The 16353-nt window shown below is 48.7% G+C and overlaps 1 protein-coding gene across 2 annotated transcripts in view; it reads left to right on the top strand.

Moving 5' to 3' along the window:
- LOC141735453 (tubulin polyglutamylase complex subunit 2-like) overlaps positions 1 to 8782 on the top strand; it is a 44365-nt gene extending 35583 nt beyond the window's left edge. The window contains exons 8-9 of one of the 2 annotated variants that reach the window (XR_012584740.1): positions 278 to 456; positions 7568 to 8782. The gene's annotated coding sequence lies outside the window, so the exon portion shown is untranslated. Of the gene's footprint in view, positions 1 to 277; positions 462 to 7567 lie in introns of both variants that reach the window. The other variant, XR_012584739.1, reaches the window with a different exon arrangement.
- The last annotated feature ends 7571 nt before the right edge of the window (positions 8783 to 16353 follow it).

The following is a 16353-nucleotide window of genomic DNA, read 5'->3' as shown; positions in this document are numbered from 1 at the left end:
CCTACCCAGGTCTGCCCAGTGTCTCAGAGACCCAGTTTGTCTGGTTAAGCAGAGTAGGTTTACTGAAAACTAGTCCCTCATTTCTCCAACTGCAGGGTAGAGAAATGGTGTGCTCTGGCAGCACCATTGCACGTGCCCTTATCCACTTGGTTACCCTTTAGCTGTCAGTCCATATGTCCACCTAGGCTTTGCTGTCAGGCCCTTTCCTTGGAGCATGTGGCTGTCACAGCGTAGAAGTCTCCATGACTGGCTGTCCTTTCTCATTTTCACTTTCCAGGACAGGTTGGTTGTGAAAAATCAATGAAGAGTTTGTGGATTAAAACACCAGCAAGACTTCCCAGAATCGGAACTGTGAGTGGGACCCACCACCAGTGATGTCCAGCCCTAAAATGAAACACAGAAGAGGCAGCCAGTGAGCCAGACTGGAACCGCTGCCCTGCCACTGCATGGCACAGGGTGAGGTGAGCTGAGTCTGCTGGGGCAGGAGTGAGCTGTGTGAGCAGAGGTGTCTAGTGCCATTTCACATAGTGGGTCCTACGGCTGGCTTAGGCAAATTCACTATCCGCCAGCACAATTGCTGGAGGGAGGGTCATTTTCCCCCTTGGCCTGGGAAAGTGGCTCTGCATTGTCTGCAGGTCTCTTGTTCTCCTACAGAAATAGTCTGTGTGATCCTGACAAGTGTGACTGGCAGACAGACAGACACACACACACATCTTTTCTCACCCCATTTCCAATACCATCTGCATCTTCTCTACTTCCTCTACCAAGATCTCAATGATATTTTCTGGAAATTTCATTAAAATGGGCAGCCAGGACAGGAGAAAGAATCTGCTAATGTGCTCACCACAGAAAAAGCCGTAGCATGGGACCATCTTACTGAATCTTCAGATTCAGACATCTAAATTTAGGAGGGCTATGCATCAATCCAACTAAATACCTGCTTTCAGGTGAGCTGAATTGCTCTCTGGCTCTCCAGTCATTGCAATAATCAGCTAGATCTCTTGCTAACAGGTAGCCAATTTGGTGCTCAAACTGAGGCATCTGAATGTCAAGATGAATCCCATGCTGGAGAATTAGTGTACCCCAAATTATGTGTACATAATGCATGGGGCTCCTCTCTGCACAGCCCATGCACTCTGCCATGATAGGGTCACTTGGTCCAAAGAAAAAGACTTCATGACCATTTTATCTTGGGCTTATCTCCTCTCCTTGCAAGCTGAGCAGTGTAAAAGCAAAATGGGTCACACGTGAAGATGTCCATTCTTCAGCCAGCAATTGCTGTGAAGACCTTGGGGGACAGGTCCCAGGAGGGGTTTATGGTATAGCCTGTGTATGCCTGTGATGTAGCCCAGGACCAGGATACCCATGAGCAGGGCCTGCATGCCTTTCAGGGCTCTGTTGTTTTTCTCATCATGGATGATCAGAACGCCCAGAAGCAGCATCACCATTGCTGTAAACTGCAGGAGCAGGAAAGGGGAAACAGGTCAGGAGAGAGAATGGCAAAGGCAGATGGATCCCATGCAGCAGAGAGGAAGAGACTTCCCAGAACGGAAGAGCAGGTGGGATTCATGGTCTGATCAAGTCAAGGAGGACCCCAATGTTATTCCCTCCTCACAGGCAGACTGAAGAAAAGTCTTGACTTACTTCCCAGCAAAAGCATCTCCACCTCATCACTAAAAATGCTCTAGCACTGATATGAACTTCTCATCACTGTCCTCTCCCTCCACTTTTCAAGTTAGGGACATGGATTATTTCAAGTACATTTTGTCTAACAAACAGGGGCAGAGCCATAACAATCTGCTAATGAGACAAATCTGATCCTCCCTAGAGGGAGTGATGTTTTATATAGCCTGTTGCATCAGTCCTTTCAGGACTAAATGACAGGTTCTCATCTGGGAAACTGAATCTCCAGTCTGTGACAGTATGTAGCTGGCATTTGTAGATCTGCAGTGCCCAAGATGTCAGGAACTGTGGTTTGAATAGAGGTGATGACTCCTGTCTCTTTCTGCTTCAGAAAACGCAGCTGGAGAGCCTTGGACTGCTTGCAGAGATGCCAGCAACAGCAGAAACTCTGCAGCTCTTGGCAACCCATTGTCACTGTCACTTGCTTTCTTGTGCAGCTGTCGCGTTAAAAGGACTGTAGTTTCGATATTTGTCTGCCAGAGTCCCAGGACTTTCACTGATTTACTATCAGAGTCCCACCAAAGGACTTCCACTGAAGCAGATTCACAAATAATCAAAATTAGTTACTTTATTGAGAGCGACAGTCGCAGATTCGAGATTGCCATTGATAAATTCACTGACTACAATAGCGCTAATTACTTAAGGTTAATATTGCTAGCAAAAATAACGATAGTACAACAACCCGGGGTAACATTCACCAGGGGGTGAAAGGCGCAGCGCTTACCCAGAAAGGCATCCCTGCCTGGGGTGGAGGAAGAGAACACAGCCCGTCGACTGGTCCATCAGGTATCAGGTTTCTTCTCTCCCAGTTTAACAGTCATTTTCTCCATCCTTTTATCCCCAAAATGACGAGGTTTCCCTCCCCTAAGCGACGTGCAGTATGATTTGGGTGGAGAGACGAGTGCTATAGTCATATATGTTTAGCATGATCTCTAAAATCTTCATTAGCATATACAGGGGTGTCAACTTTAATATGCATTTCACAGGTAATGAGGCAAAGGTCAATTACCGGGCATGGTAGCCTCTCAAGGAAACAGAGAGCTACACAAGGTCTCTGTTATCTTGATTTTACTGTCTCTGCTGACAAAAAGCAGGGCTGTCCTGGCTCCCCAAGACTACCCCGTCATTTATGTATCCTGTGATAGCCGGACAAGCCTTCACTCCCCTGGGTTGCACAAGAGATAGCAAAGCCAGTCTTAATTGCTCTTTGAGCACAGAGACTTCACCTCATTATCCAAATTCCACAGCAGCAAGGATACTGCATGCTCCACAGGAGGCTGAGTGATCAGGTCCCCACCTGTAGGCTCTCCAGCTCTCACTGTCCTCATCATCATCCCCAGGCAAGAGTTTTGTCATCTCAGAGACGAAAGCACAGGCTTCCTCAGATTTGAATTGCAAGTGAATCTTCCTTCTCCAGCGTCCCAGTGCTCCACATCCCCTGAGACATCCCCTTCTTATTTCTGGGCATCTGGACATTGTGTTGTATGCTGGGAATCAACTGTATGCAGTCTAAATTGGACTGTTCAAACCCCAGGTTGGTATCACAACAGTGCTTTTGGAGAAAGACTAAGTGGATCCAGGTTTGGTGCCCTCAGTGCAATCCATGTTTGTTCTCCAGGCCTCATTTCCCCATGAGTCCAATGGAAATATATGCTTTTTCCTACCTAGTAGGTGTAAGCTTTGGGGGTCAATAAATGTTCCAACCTTCTATTCCAGACTCAGAAAGGGGTAAGATCCAGACACACATCATCTCATCAAAGTGAAGGACAGAGTGAAATGAAAGTGCATGTATCACCTGCTACAGTCCCACAACCACAACTGAAATGGGGGAAGACTCCTTTTTCTTTGATCCTCTGACACTTTGTGGGCATGACCAGCCATTTCAGAGATCACAAGAAGCATTTTGTGACACAGATGAAGCCAAATCACAGTGCCAAGGATCTCTGATGCTGGTTCCACAGCTAGCCTGTTGCTGGCTGAGTTCAGACCCCCTTCTTCCACCTCCCAGCCCTCAACAGATCAGCTCCATCTCAAATGTCACCTGGGACTGCAGGGACCCCCTATCCTCAGCCCACTTTCCCCAGGATGTCTCCACCAGCTCTAAAAGGACAGGGAGACCAAGAGCTGCCTGCTCGCGTGGAAAAATTTTCCTTTCCAAGCCAGTCCCAGTCTTGGAATCTCTCTGTTCCAACAGTTCAAAAGCAAGGACTTGCTTTAATTTTCTGCCCACTAGAGCCCTTAATCTCTTCTCTTGGTGCAAATGAATGCAGAAGTTGCACAAGGCAAAGGTAATGCTCTGTCATGTGAGAGCTACCACCCACGCCTCCTGAGTTCGTGTGGGACATGTGCACATGGTGTGGATGATAAGGAGAAAATTTGCATACCATTCCTTGTTGCAACATCAGCAGTAAGCTCTCCTTTGTAATAAATTATTTACTTCCCCATGGGTCAGATTAGCAGCATGTTTTCAGAGCTCCTTATCTCCTTCGGTCATGATGGCATATCCCAAGCGCCTAATGGGGCACTGCTGAAACCTGGCTCCACTGACCGCAACAGGAGGGGATGGCCACACCTCTGCTGCTCTTCCTGTCCTGCTTGCCTCTGTCTCAGCTCAGGACACTCATTTGAGGTCAGCTGTGCCTGCCTTGTCCCCTGCTTCTCCTGACCTTGCTGTGCCGTCATGACTCCTTGGCTTGACCTCAGACCTGCCTCCCCCCATGGACTTGGCTGTGATCACTGGGTCACAAGGCTGACCCTGGTTATGGTCACCAGACCTGCTCTGCTCTTCTTGCTTGGGGACCATAGGACTGCATTTTTTGCTGGTGAGGTCACTGCCCCACCTTGCCATGCCATCATCCACCCCTCTGCAGCCCACTCCTGCTGCCCCTGATGCATGTGGTCTTTAGGGGACATAGAGATGTCCTATGCTCGAGTGTCCTGCTCACCAGAGATTCCTCCAGTCGCATGGATGCCCAAGGTATAACCAATGACAAATCCTAAATCGATGCTCAGATGCTGCCCAAAGTCTCCTCTTCCTAATACCACTTGTGCCACAGAAGACAAGCCAAAGACCTAGTGCATGGAAAAAGAAACAAAGAAAGGAGTGCTAAAAGCAGTGTTATTGCTGTAGTGGACTGAGCTTCCTTGCCACTTTTTCGGCAATACTAATAAACTTCCAAAGATGGGAAGATTCTAAGGTGCCCACGGTCAGGAGTTGAAGTGAGAATGACCCTCCTCTGCAAAAATTGAAGAGGTACCTGGGTTATTCCTCATTGGTGCCCATCACACCAAATCAGGCACTTAAGTCATGGTTGGGTACAGGGAGACAAACTCCAGACACCCGCACTGAGGTCTGGAGCTCAATTGGGATCACTCACACAGCCATGGTAAGGGCATCTGCACCTGAAGCCAGAGATGTGAGCCAGGGGAGCATCACCGCAGACCACACGGAGATGACACCCGGGCCAGATGGAAGGAGGGTGGGCAAATTCTTGTCTTTCTTTTCCTGGTGTGCAATTTATTGACTAAAATGTAATTTGGGCAACACACAACTATTTGCCAAACTCAACTCTAATTTTGGTAATGTATTCTGGTGAAAAACAAGGAAGGAAATTCTGGCTTGACTTTTCCTTTCAATACATATACTTTCAGTTTGAAAACAGCCAAAGTTTCAATATTTTTTTAGTGACTAAAGAGGAACTGAGAAAAAAATGAAAAAGAAAAGTAAACACTCTCCAGCAGGAAAAGAACTATTCAAGAAATTGCTCTGGCCTGAAAGTAAATTCTATTTCACTCTTTTAATGTGGTCAGAGGGTGGAAAAATCAGTTCTTTACACAGCTCTTACACTGAAATCTGGAGAAGGACAAAGCTTCTCTTGAGGTCTCTGCCTTGCTTGGGCTTGGAGAGCGTATCCTGCTCCTTGGACTACACCAATGTTTATCCAGGGTGACGTGCCCCTCCAAGACAAAAAAGTCAATACGTTCTTCAGCATCTAAGCTTCTGCTCTGGCCTGTCCTGTCTTGACTCAGATCTTTACTGGCTGCTCTGCCTGGATCCAAATTTTATCTCATGTATCTGCTCTCCCTCTTCCCTTTCAGACATCACCAAAATCCCCTGTTCTTATCTCTCTCATATACACAGACCACACTCTGTGCTCTGCACAGAGCTACACCTTCCACGGTGTGAGCCCTTCTCTCAGTCTGCCTCAGCAAAAGCCCCCAAAACCAGTGTCTGGTATGTCCTCCAGCATCTGCAAAGCCCTTACAAAAACTTTGCCTACTCATCTCTGACTTTTCCAAAGCCACATCCAAGAGAAGCCAAATGCATAAGGCACAGGTTTTGTAGGACAGCATTCAGGTGCAGAATGGGGGGCGCAGGGCAGGAGACATGGCTGTTGCAGCTGAACAACACTATCCTGAAAAAAACACAGGACAGGCCACAGAATCTATTTTTCAGCACAGATCCAAATCTCTGGTCTCTTCCTCTATTCTCACAGTCCCAAAATAGCATGTTTTTTTTCCTACCTCCCTACTCATTGTGCTGTTTACTCACACTGTCTGCTTCCCTCCGTTATGAACATTGCCTGTCCATGAAAGCAAGAGACCCTGGCTGAGTGCTATCATCCAACAGGTGTCTCAGATATGCACCAGCCCATTCCCACTTGCACTGAGGGCCAGGGGCTGCTGAAGAGTTGGATGCTGGATGCTACATTTGGATGCTATTTGGTGCCAGCCCTTGATGTGCAGTGTCCCTCCTCCTACTCCGTTCCCTCACAGAGATCAGTGAGGGAAGAACCAACGTGAGCTGCAGGCTCCAAAATCTGCCTTGGACTGTCAGAGTGCAGAGAAAAGTCTCCTCCTCATGCTGCTTCCCAGAGACAGCCCTGACAGGACAACCCTGAACTTGTTCTTTATCACCTGGGAACTTCCACCACCAAAAAACAAAGGGGATGGAAAAGGAAAATGGTTTGCTCAGCTCCTGCTGAGGAGTCACAGATGTCTGTACTCTGACTTCCAATGTATGCAAAACTATCTGTGTATTAGGAGTGAACTTCATTGCTGGATGTGCAATAAGATGTGATAAAAAAACAAACATCATTTGCACATGCTGTTGTTGCCACTGAAAATAAGCACCTTTATCTGTACAGATAGCTGTGTCAAAAGGTCCCCATGCTTACACAAATCTTATCTTCCTCCTGTGCAAATCTCCAAGTATGAGTTATTCCCAGCCCTTCCATGCCAGCCTCTGTCCAATCCAAACTGCCTCTCTCACCCCAGGCTAAGCCCAAGTGTAGTAAGTTGGCACAGACAGCTACTGGACCTTTTCAGAGGGAGGAGCTCATTTTGCTATGTTGATCTAACACACGAAGGCTCTGGTCCTGGTGGGTACCTCACCCCCACCAGGGATCAATTCTGACTTGCAAAGCCTTCCTCACCCTCTCCCCAGACACCTCCAAAGCAGCCCAAGAGCTCAAAACCACTTCATTTTTTCTGCGTGAAACAGATCCCTCAGGCAAGTGGGGTGTTTCTGTATGATTTGGATAAGCACTATTCATTTGCCAGCCTAAGACAACCAAAAGCAAAATTCAGGCATGCTTTACACCTGTTAATTGCATTGCCTAATGGTGGGTTGTAGTTCTGGAGAGTTTCACAGGCGTTCATTATCCTGGCAACCCCAAAAGGAAGGGGGATGGAATGTTCTCATTTCACAAAGGCTATCAGTGGTAGAAGACTGAGGATCAGCTCCTCAAACCTGCCCAGCCCGCACCATCCCCTCTGTCACGGCGGGAAGAAAAGCCTCAATTCACTGCATGAGATCTTTCAGGGGGTTTGGCACAAGTGTTGCCCTATCTGACCAGACACTGCTCTTTGGTTTAATTCCCAGATTCCTCCTTGGTTTTCTCCTAGAAGAGAACTGAAACAGCGTCTCATCCCCACCTGCTTCACCTTCTCCCAGTGACCCATTGCCTTATTCCTCCAGAAGGTTTTTGACAGATGATCTACCCGATGGGAAGCTGCCACCCCACCAGAGCAGAAGGGTAAGCAGTAGCAACCAGCTGCTGAGCAACCCTGAGGATGTGGTAGTAAACCACTGACCTTACAAGCTGCTGCTTACAAACACCCTCTCACTCACCCTGCACATGTGCACATGCATGGGCATGCACATCTGCTCCCATTTCCTCCTTACCATGAGGATGAACATCCCCAGTGCTTCTGCCAGCAGCTCCCTGATGGTGCCGCTATGAATCATGAGCACCTTCTGAATCTTCTACAGCATTTTGCTCTCTAGCTCCAGCCTGCAGCCACGGGAGCTCCTGTTGTGACAGCACACTTCATTGTGCTGAGCTAAGTTACCCTTTGAGACTTGACACCCTCCCTTCACCCCCAGACACCTTAATTCATTTGGTTAATGATGAACAAGCCAATAAAGTAGCAGCTAGCTTCAAAGTCTTCCCCACACACACACACACCATCCTTTTAAAACTATATGGTAAGGCTACAATATTTCTGCTACTGGATGTGTAAGAGATAATAGAGGATGGTCCGAGTGAGACATGATGGAAAATTACTAGTTGAACCAAACCCAGTATATACGCCGAGAAAAAGGACCTCAGTACTGTTGTTGCAAAAACTATGTGCGTATCCATGAGAACCTGACCTTCAAAGAAGAAAACAACAAGAAGGGAGTGCGACAATGTGGTCGTGTATCAGACAGACGCTTTTAGCAAAGCTGGATCATGAGTCTGGTAAGGCTCGCTGCATGCGCTGGCCACGTGTGCAGCGACTCTAGCCTGTACTTTTCCACTCAATCCGGTGCAGGATATAAGGGGGCTGTCTCGGGCCGGGAAGGGAGAGAGACATGAGTGCATTTTGAAGATACAGGGGATGCCCTGTACACGCTGTGCCTACCTCCCTCTGCCGTACCAATGTAGCTCCTCGTTATCCTGCTGCTCGGCGGTGCTACTACAATCTATGGGATAGTAAGACTCTGAAGCAACTTTTGGGGCATTTGGGAACTGCTTCGCAAGGCTTCACAATAAAGCTGAGTTAACTTTTTTTCTCTGTAGCAAGGCTTCATAATAAAGCAGAGTTAACCCTTTTTTTTTTCCTTTGTGTGAGCTCCAGTTTGTACATTGGAATCTCTCTAAAAAGAACCAGTTACACTGGGGCATTGCAAACAATGTGCCTCTGCCCAGGAGCAGCCTATCTCCAGAGCGGTGGAGCTGTAAATAGCCTTGATGTGCTCCTAAAGCCTCTGTCTTTCCCCGTAACCTTTTGCACAAGCACTGAACAGGAATTTTGGCTGTGCTCTGCATTGTAACCCACTGGCTGGTGGTTTGGTGCCATTTTTTTTTTAACAGGTGGCATTAGGACTGTTTGCCTGTGCTTTGCAGGACTATTTGGATGCCCAGCCTGTGGTGAGGATGCTCTGTCTGGAGCTGGTGTGCACCGCTGTCTGCAGCCAGGAAGAGCACAATGCCTTGAGTGTTGCTTCAGGTTGAATATTTGCTCTTGCTGAATGCCCACAGCTTCCATCACACTACTGGAGAGCCTCCCCACCAGCCCCCCAGTCCATCCTCTCATGTGGGGCAAGGAGAGACCACTCTTGGTAATGGTCCCCAGAGACCTTCAATCTCATCTGGCTGCCAGAGCAGAACCCTCACTGTTCCGATTCCTTCTCCATCTCCTGATTCCCTCTTATCTACCTGCTCACCAAGTGCTCTTACCTCTCCACTGTGAAAAGGTTTTAATGCCTTAGCTTAATCACTGAAAAACTTAAACCCACTGAACAGTCAAGACCTTTTTCTGCGAGCCTTGTCTGGTTCTTTTTCTTTCCCTTCCTCTCAACCCACTGCAGCTTCTCAGTGTGGCTCTGGAGGGGTTAACAGTAGCTGCCCCGATGGAGACATAGCACTCTGCTCATGCTGCCCTGCTGTTACTTCCTTCTGCACTACTGCATTGCAAAAGTTCACGAGCTTTTCTGTCACCCGTGGGACACAGAGCAGCTCTATGGAAGAACCTGTGAAGCCTATTCTCCTTTCTGTTCCATAGATCACAGAATCACAGAATGGTTTGGGTTGGAAGGGACCTTAAAGATCATCTAGTTCCAACCCCCCTGCCATGGGCAGGGACACCTCCCACTAGACCAGGCTGCTCAAAGCCCCATCCAGCCTGGTCTTGAACACTTCCAGGGATGGGGCATCCACAACTTCCCTGGGCAACCTGTTCCAGTGCCTCACCACCCTCACAGTAAAGAATTTCTTCCTGATATCCAATCTAAATCTACCCTCTTTCAGTTTGAGGCCGTTATCCCTCGTCCTATCATTACACTCCCTGATAAAGAGTCCCTCCCCATCCTTCCTGTAGGCCCCCTTTAGGTACTGGAAGGCTGCTATAAGGTCTCCTTGGAGCCTTCTCTTCTCCAGGCTGAACAACACCAACTCTCTCAGCCTGTCCTCATAGCAGAGGTGCTCCAGCCCTCTGATCATCTTCGTGGCCCTCCTCTGGACCTGTTCCAACAGGTCCATGTCCCTCTTGTATTGAGGACTCCAGAGCTGGATGCAGCACTCCAGGTGGGGTCTCACCAGAGCAGAGTAGAGGGGCAGAATCACCTCCCTTGACCTGCTGGCCACGCTTCTTTTGATGCAGCCCAGGATACAGTTGGCTTTCTGGGCTGCAAGTGCACACTGCCTGCTCATGTTGAGCTTCTCGTCCACCAGCAACTCCAAGTCCTTCTCCTCAGGGCTTCTCTCAAGCCATTCTCTGTTCAGCCTGTATTTGTGCTTGGGATTGCCATGACCCAGGTACAGGACCTTGCACTTGACCTGGTTGAACTTCATGAGGTTCGCACAGGCCCACCTCTCAAGACTGTCAAGGTCCCTCTGGATGGCATCCCTTCCCTCCAGTGTGTCGACCATGCCACACAGCTTGGTGTTGTCGGCAAACTTGCTGAGGGTGCACTCAATCCCACTGTCCATGTCACCAACAACAAAGATGTTAAACAGCACTGGTCCCAGTACTGACCCCTGAGAAACGCCACTCGTCACCGGTTTTCACGTGGACATTGAGCCATTGGCCCTTTGACTGCGGCCATCTAGCCAGTTCCTTATCCACCGAGTGGTCCATCCATCAAATCCATGCTTTTCCAATTTAGAGACCAGGATGTCGTGCGGGACAGTGTCAAACACTTTGCATAAGTCCAGGTAGATGACGTTGGTTGCTCTCCCCTTATCTACCAATGCTGTGGCAACATCATAGAAGGCCACCAAATTTGTCAGGCACAATTTGCCTTTGGTGAAGCCATGTTGGCTGTCACCAATCACCTCCTTATTTTCCATGTGCCTTAGCAGAGTTTCCAGGAGGATCTGCTCCATGATCTTGCCAGGCACAGAGGTGAGACTGACTGGATGATTGTCTGTCTTGTGTCAGGGAAGGTTTTTATGGACTGGGGTAAACCCTCCTCCAGCAATAGTTTAGCTGTTAACCTCAGTGAACGCCTGGCTAAATATGCAGTAAATTACTAGTCTGTCTCTGATACTAAGGACTATAATCATGATGGATAATAAACACGCTGCTGGCAAGGAAGTTCCTATAGCATATTCCTAGGTGGGAAGGTTTTTTTGGTCCTATAAGTCTGTGAGCCATGCTGTGGAACAGAAAAAGTGGCTGATAAATCTTTCCAAGTGTCCTGGTTTGAGGACACAACACCAGGTCACTTCATTCTCTGACATGCAGACGTTTATCGGTGGAGCGCACAAACATGGGCCCTGGAGCACCAGGCTAGGGCGGTGACAGGAGCCTCGAGTTTCTTCTCCACATGGTAATTTACAGATGACATGTAAAGCTGAGGTCCTGGTATCAGTATGTATTGGAGATCTCACAGCCTTCCTCAGATGGATGATGTGTGAGTGGGTTGGTACCCTACCCCCCCCCCCCCCAAGCTGGACCTACAATTTCGGTTTTCACTCCTAGATCTCAGGGAGCCTTCCAAGTGAATTCCTCCCCTGTGGACAAACAAGCTGCTGTGCCTCCGAAAGGCTTTGTCTCCTGCATTCAAGCCTTGACTATAGGCATCTATGTATTCTAATTTGGGCTGAAAAATGGACAGGTATTTTCTGGGAACACCAGGCTCCCATGGATTTGCAGTCTTCTCAGGGGAAAAGGCAATCCCAGTTTGCAACAGAAATCTTTGGCTTGGTGATGGTATTTGCAGCATAATCACTATAATCACTGGTATTACCACCAAATTCCCTAAAACTCCAGCATGCTTCTAGGATGGCATCATGGATCACTGGATGTGCCTCTTGCCGCTGCTTGTCCTTCCACAAGATGGCACTGAGACATTAATTTCTCCCTTAATTCAATGGGTTCCTCTGTTGGCTGCTGAGAGAGACAACCCTTTAGTTTTAGGGTTCATCCGGGCATTTTTACACATTAAAGAAAGGTGATCTGCCAATGTTCAAGGAGTGTACCAACAAAAAAACCCAAAAAACCCACCACCCTTTCTATGAGTCCTGCAAGGCAGAGCACATCTGTTCTGACAGTACACAAAACCGAAGTATGTAAACCTGCATCTGTCACTCTCCACTTTATAATCACCAGAGAAAACCAGGCAGCTCCAAAGGGCAGTTCATCCCCACCTAAAATAAGCATCTGAGGACAGACCTATGAGTCATGCTGGATGCTGGCAGTTTCCCTCCTGTGTCTGCACCGGGACATGGAGTGATAGGCTCCAGCATGCACCTGTCCATGTGGAGGTATCTACTGCCAGGTGAGCTGGACTGCTCTTCCTCCCTGCATTCAGATCTTGAATGAGCATAAACAACCATGTGAGTCAGCCAAGGGCTGGAGAGCAAAGATCTGACAGTTGCCCAACATGACCTGTTGATACTTGCACGGTTTCACTTACTTGCAGAGCTGACAAGGACGTCTGGAGGGTCACCAAATACAGTCCCCTACTAACACAGGCAGCCACACCACATCTTCCCTTTCATGACCTGGCCAGTCTCCATTTTAGGGGTAAGTGCTTTTTGCCCCAACTCCTTCTGCTAGAAGCCTGTTACCAGAACTGGCTGATCTGGAGATTAGAGATTTTGTTCTAATTTTCAGCCAAATTCTCAATGCCATTTGCTCATGTGCCAGCATTATCCCATTACAGTCATGAGTTAACTAATTTCTTACAAGTGCTATCTCATAAAAGTTTTCCTATAAGGTTTGTTAGAGGAGTGTTAGCTGCTCGCACTTAGCTCTGCACTGTCTTGTGATATTTACCTTGACTTGCTCACATGTTGAAAGTTCACTCAACATTTACTCTACAATGATTTTACCATGTTTTCCACCACACATTAAGCAACCACGTGCTAAACCAAACCCATTTTCTTCCCTAAGGCAGGTGTGCTTTCAGCACTAGTAATAAAGGCCTAAATTTGGAGAGGAAAATTCTGGCACAGTCAAGGCCCACTAACTGTGCTGGTGTTCATACCCATGGCACTGAAGAGCCAGGGGAACAACCTTCCCGGGTCGTGCTAGAGCAGCACTGGGAAGGATGCGCGCCCAGGGGCTCTAGGGCAGTCGTGCTTCTGCAAGGAATCACAGAATCACAGAATGGTAGGGGTTGGAAGGGACCTCTGGAGATCATCTAGTCCAACCCCCCTGCCAGAGCAGGGTCACCTGGAGCAGGCTGGACAGGAAAGCATCCATAGAATCATAGAATCTTCATGGTTGGAAAGGACCTTTGAGATCATCGAGTCCAACCATACACACACACACAAAAAAACCCAAACCAAACCAAAACAAACTACAATCTCTGCCACTAGAGCATGCCCTGAAGGGCCACATCTAGACCTTTCTTAAATACCTCTAGGGATGGTGACTCAACCATCTATCTCCCTGGGCAGGCTGTTCCAGTGCCTGATCACTCTTTCAGTAAAGTAATTCTCCCTAATATCTAATCTAAACCTCCCCTGCCACAACTTCAGACCATTTCCTCTGGTCCTGTCATTGTTCACCTGGGAGAAGAGGCCAACACTCACCTCTCTCCAACCTCCTTTCAGGTAGTTGTAGAGGGCAATGAGGTCTCCCCTCAGCCTCCTCTTCTCCAAGCTAAACATGCCCAGCTCCCTCAGCCTCTCCTCATATGACTTGGTCTCCAGACCCCTCACCAGCCTGGTAGCTCTCCTCTGGACATGCTCCAGCACCTCAATGTCCCTCTTGTACAGAGGGGCCCAGAACTGAACACAGTACTCGAGGTGAGGCCTCACCAGTGCCGAGTACAGAGGCACGATCACTTCCCTACTCCTGCTGGCCACGCCAGAATGCTGTTGGCCTTCTTGGCCACCTGGGCACACTGCTGGCTCATGTTAAGCTGGCCGTCCACCAGCACCCCCAGGTCCTTTTCTGCTGGGCAGCTCTCCAGCCACTCTTCCCCAAGCCTGTAGCATTGCTTGGGATTCTTGTGACCGAAATGCAGGACCCGGCACTTGGCCTTATTAAACCTCATACAGTTGGCCTTGGCCCATCGATCCAGGCTGTCCAGGTCCCTCTGTAGAGCCTTCCTACCCTCAAGCAGATCAACACTCCCACCTAGTTTGGTGTCATCTGCAAAATTACTGAGGGTGCACTCAATCCCCTCATCCAGATCATTGATAAAGATATTAAACAAAACTGGCCCCAAAACTTATCTTCCAGCTCAGGAGGCTGAACCCCCTGGGGATAGCTGGTCTGACTATTGAAGATGGAGGCAAAGAAGGCATTATCTCAGCCTTCTCCTCATCCTTGGTTGCAACTTTCCCCCCCGGCATCCAGTAAGGGATGGAGATTCTCCCTGGCTCTCTTTTTGTTGGTGCATTTATAAAAAATTTTTTTGTTGTCCTTAATGTTAGTGGCCAAGTTGAGCTCCAGCTGGGCTTTTGCCTTCCTAATTTTCTCTCTGAATAACCTAACGAGATCTCTGTACTCCTCCTGAGTTGCCTGTCCCTTCTTCCAAAGGTGGTAAACCCTCCTTTTATTCCTAAGTCCCATCAGAAGTTCCTTATTCATCTAGACTGGCCATTTTCCCTGCCCTTTAGACTTGCGACACTTGGGGACAGCCTGCTCCTGGGCCTTTAAGATTTCCTTCTTGAAGAGCATCCAGCCTTCCTGGACCCCTTTGCCCTTCAGGACTATCTCCCAAGGGACTCTCTCAACCAGTGTCCTGAACAAGCCAAAGTCCGCCCTCCGGAAGTCCAAGGTGGAGGTTTTGCTAACCCCCCTCCTTACATCACTACGAATTGAAAACTTGACCATTTCATGATCACTAAACCCAAGACGACCTTTGACCACCACATCTCCCACTAGTCCTTCTCTGTTTGTGAACAGTAGGTCTAGCGAGGCACCTCCCCTGGTAGGCTCACCTACCAGTTGTGTCAGGAAGTTGTCTTCCATGCGGGTTTTGAATATCTCCAGAGAAGGAGACTCCACAACCTCTCTGAGCAGCCTGTTCCAGTGGTCCATTAACCTCAAAGAAGTTTTTTCTCATGTTGAGATGGTATTTCGTGTGTTCTAGCTTGTGCCCATTGCCCCTTGTCCTGTCACTGGGCACCACTGAGAAGAGTCTGGCCTCATCCTCTTGACACCCACCCTTTAAGTATTTATAAGCATTGATGAGGTCTCCTCTCAGTCTTCTCTTCTCCAGGCTAAACAGACCCAGGTCTCTCAGCCTTTCCTCATAAGAGAGGTGGTCCAGTCCCTTGATCATCTTTGTAGCCCACTGCTGGACTCTCTCTAGTAGTTCCCTGTCCTTCTTGAACTGGGGAGCCCAGAACTGGACACAGTACTCCAGATGCGGCCTCACCAGGGCAGAGTAGAGGGGGAGGATGACCTCCCTCGACCTGCTGGCCACACTCTTCTTGATGCACCCCAGGAGACCATTGGCCTTCTTGGCCACAAGGGCACATTGCTGCCTCATGGTCATCATCCTGTTGTCCACCAGGACTCCCTGGTCTCTTTCCACAGAGCTGCTCTCCAGCAGGTCAGCCCCCAACCTGTACTGGTGCATGGGGTTATTCCTCCCCAGGTGCAGCACCTTACACTTGCCCTTGTTGAACTTCACAAGGTTCCTCTCCACCCAACTCTCTAACCTCTCTAGGTCTCATTGAATGGCAGCACAGCCTTCTGGTGTGTCAGCCACTCCTCCCAGTTTTGTGTCATCAGCAAACCTACTGAGGGTACACTCTGTCCCGACATCCAGGTCGTTAATGAATATATTGAAGAAGACTGGGCCCAGTACTGACCCCTGGGGAATACCGCTTGTCACTGACCTCCAACTAGACTCTGTGCCCCTAATCACGACCCTCTGAGCTCTGCCATTCATCCAGTTCTCAATTCACCTCACTGTCCACTCATCTAACCCACACTTCCTAAGCTTACCTATGAGGATGTTATGGGAGACTGTGTCAAAAGCCTTGCTGAAGGCGAAGTAGACAATGACCACTGCTCTCCCCTCATACACCCAGCCAGTCATGCCATCATAGAAGGCCATCAGATTGGTCAAGTATGATTTCCCCTTGGTGAATCCATGCTGACCACTCACGATAACCTTCTTCTCCTCTACATGCTTAGAGATGACATCCAGGATGAGCTGCTCCATCACCTTTCCAGGGATGGAGGTGAGGCTGACTGGCCTGTAGTTTC

This window comes from Larus michahellis, chromosome W, assembly GCF_964199755.1.
Source record: "Larus michahellis chromosome W, bLarMic1.1, whole genome shotgun sequence".
In the NCBI taxonomy this organism is placed as follows: domain Eukaryota; kingdom Metazoa; phylum Chordata; class Aves; order Charadriiformes; family Laridae; genus Larus; species Larus michahellis.
The sequence above is the reverse complement of the archived record's forward strand: the minus strand, read 5'-3'. Positions and strand labels throughout refer to the sequence as shown.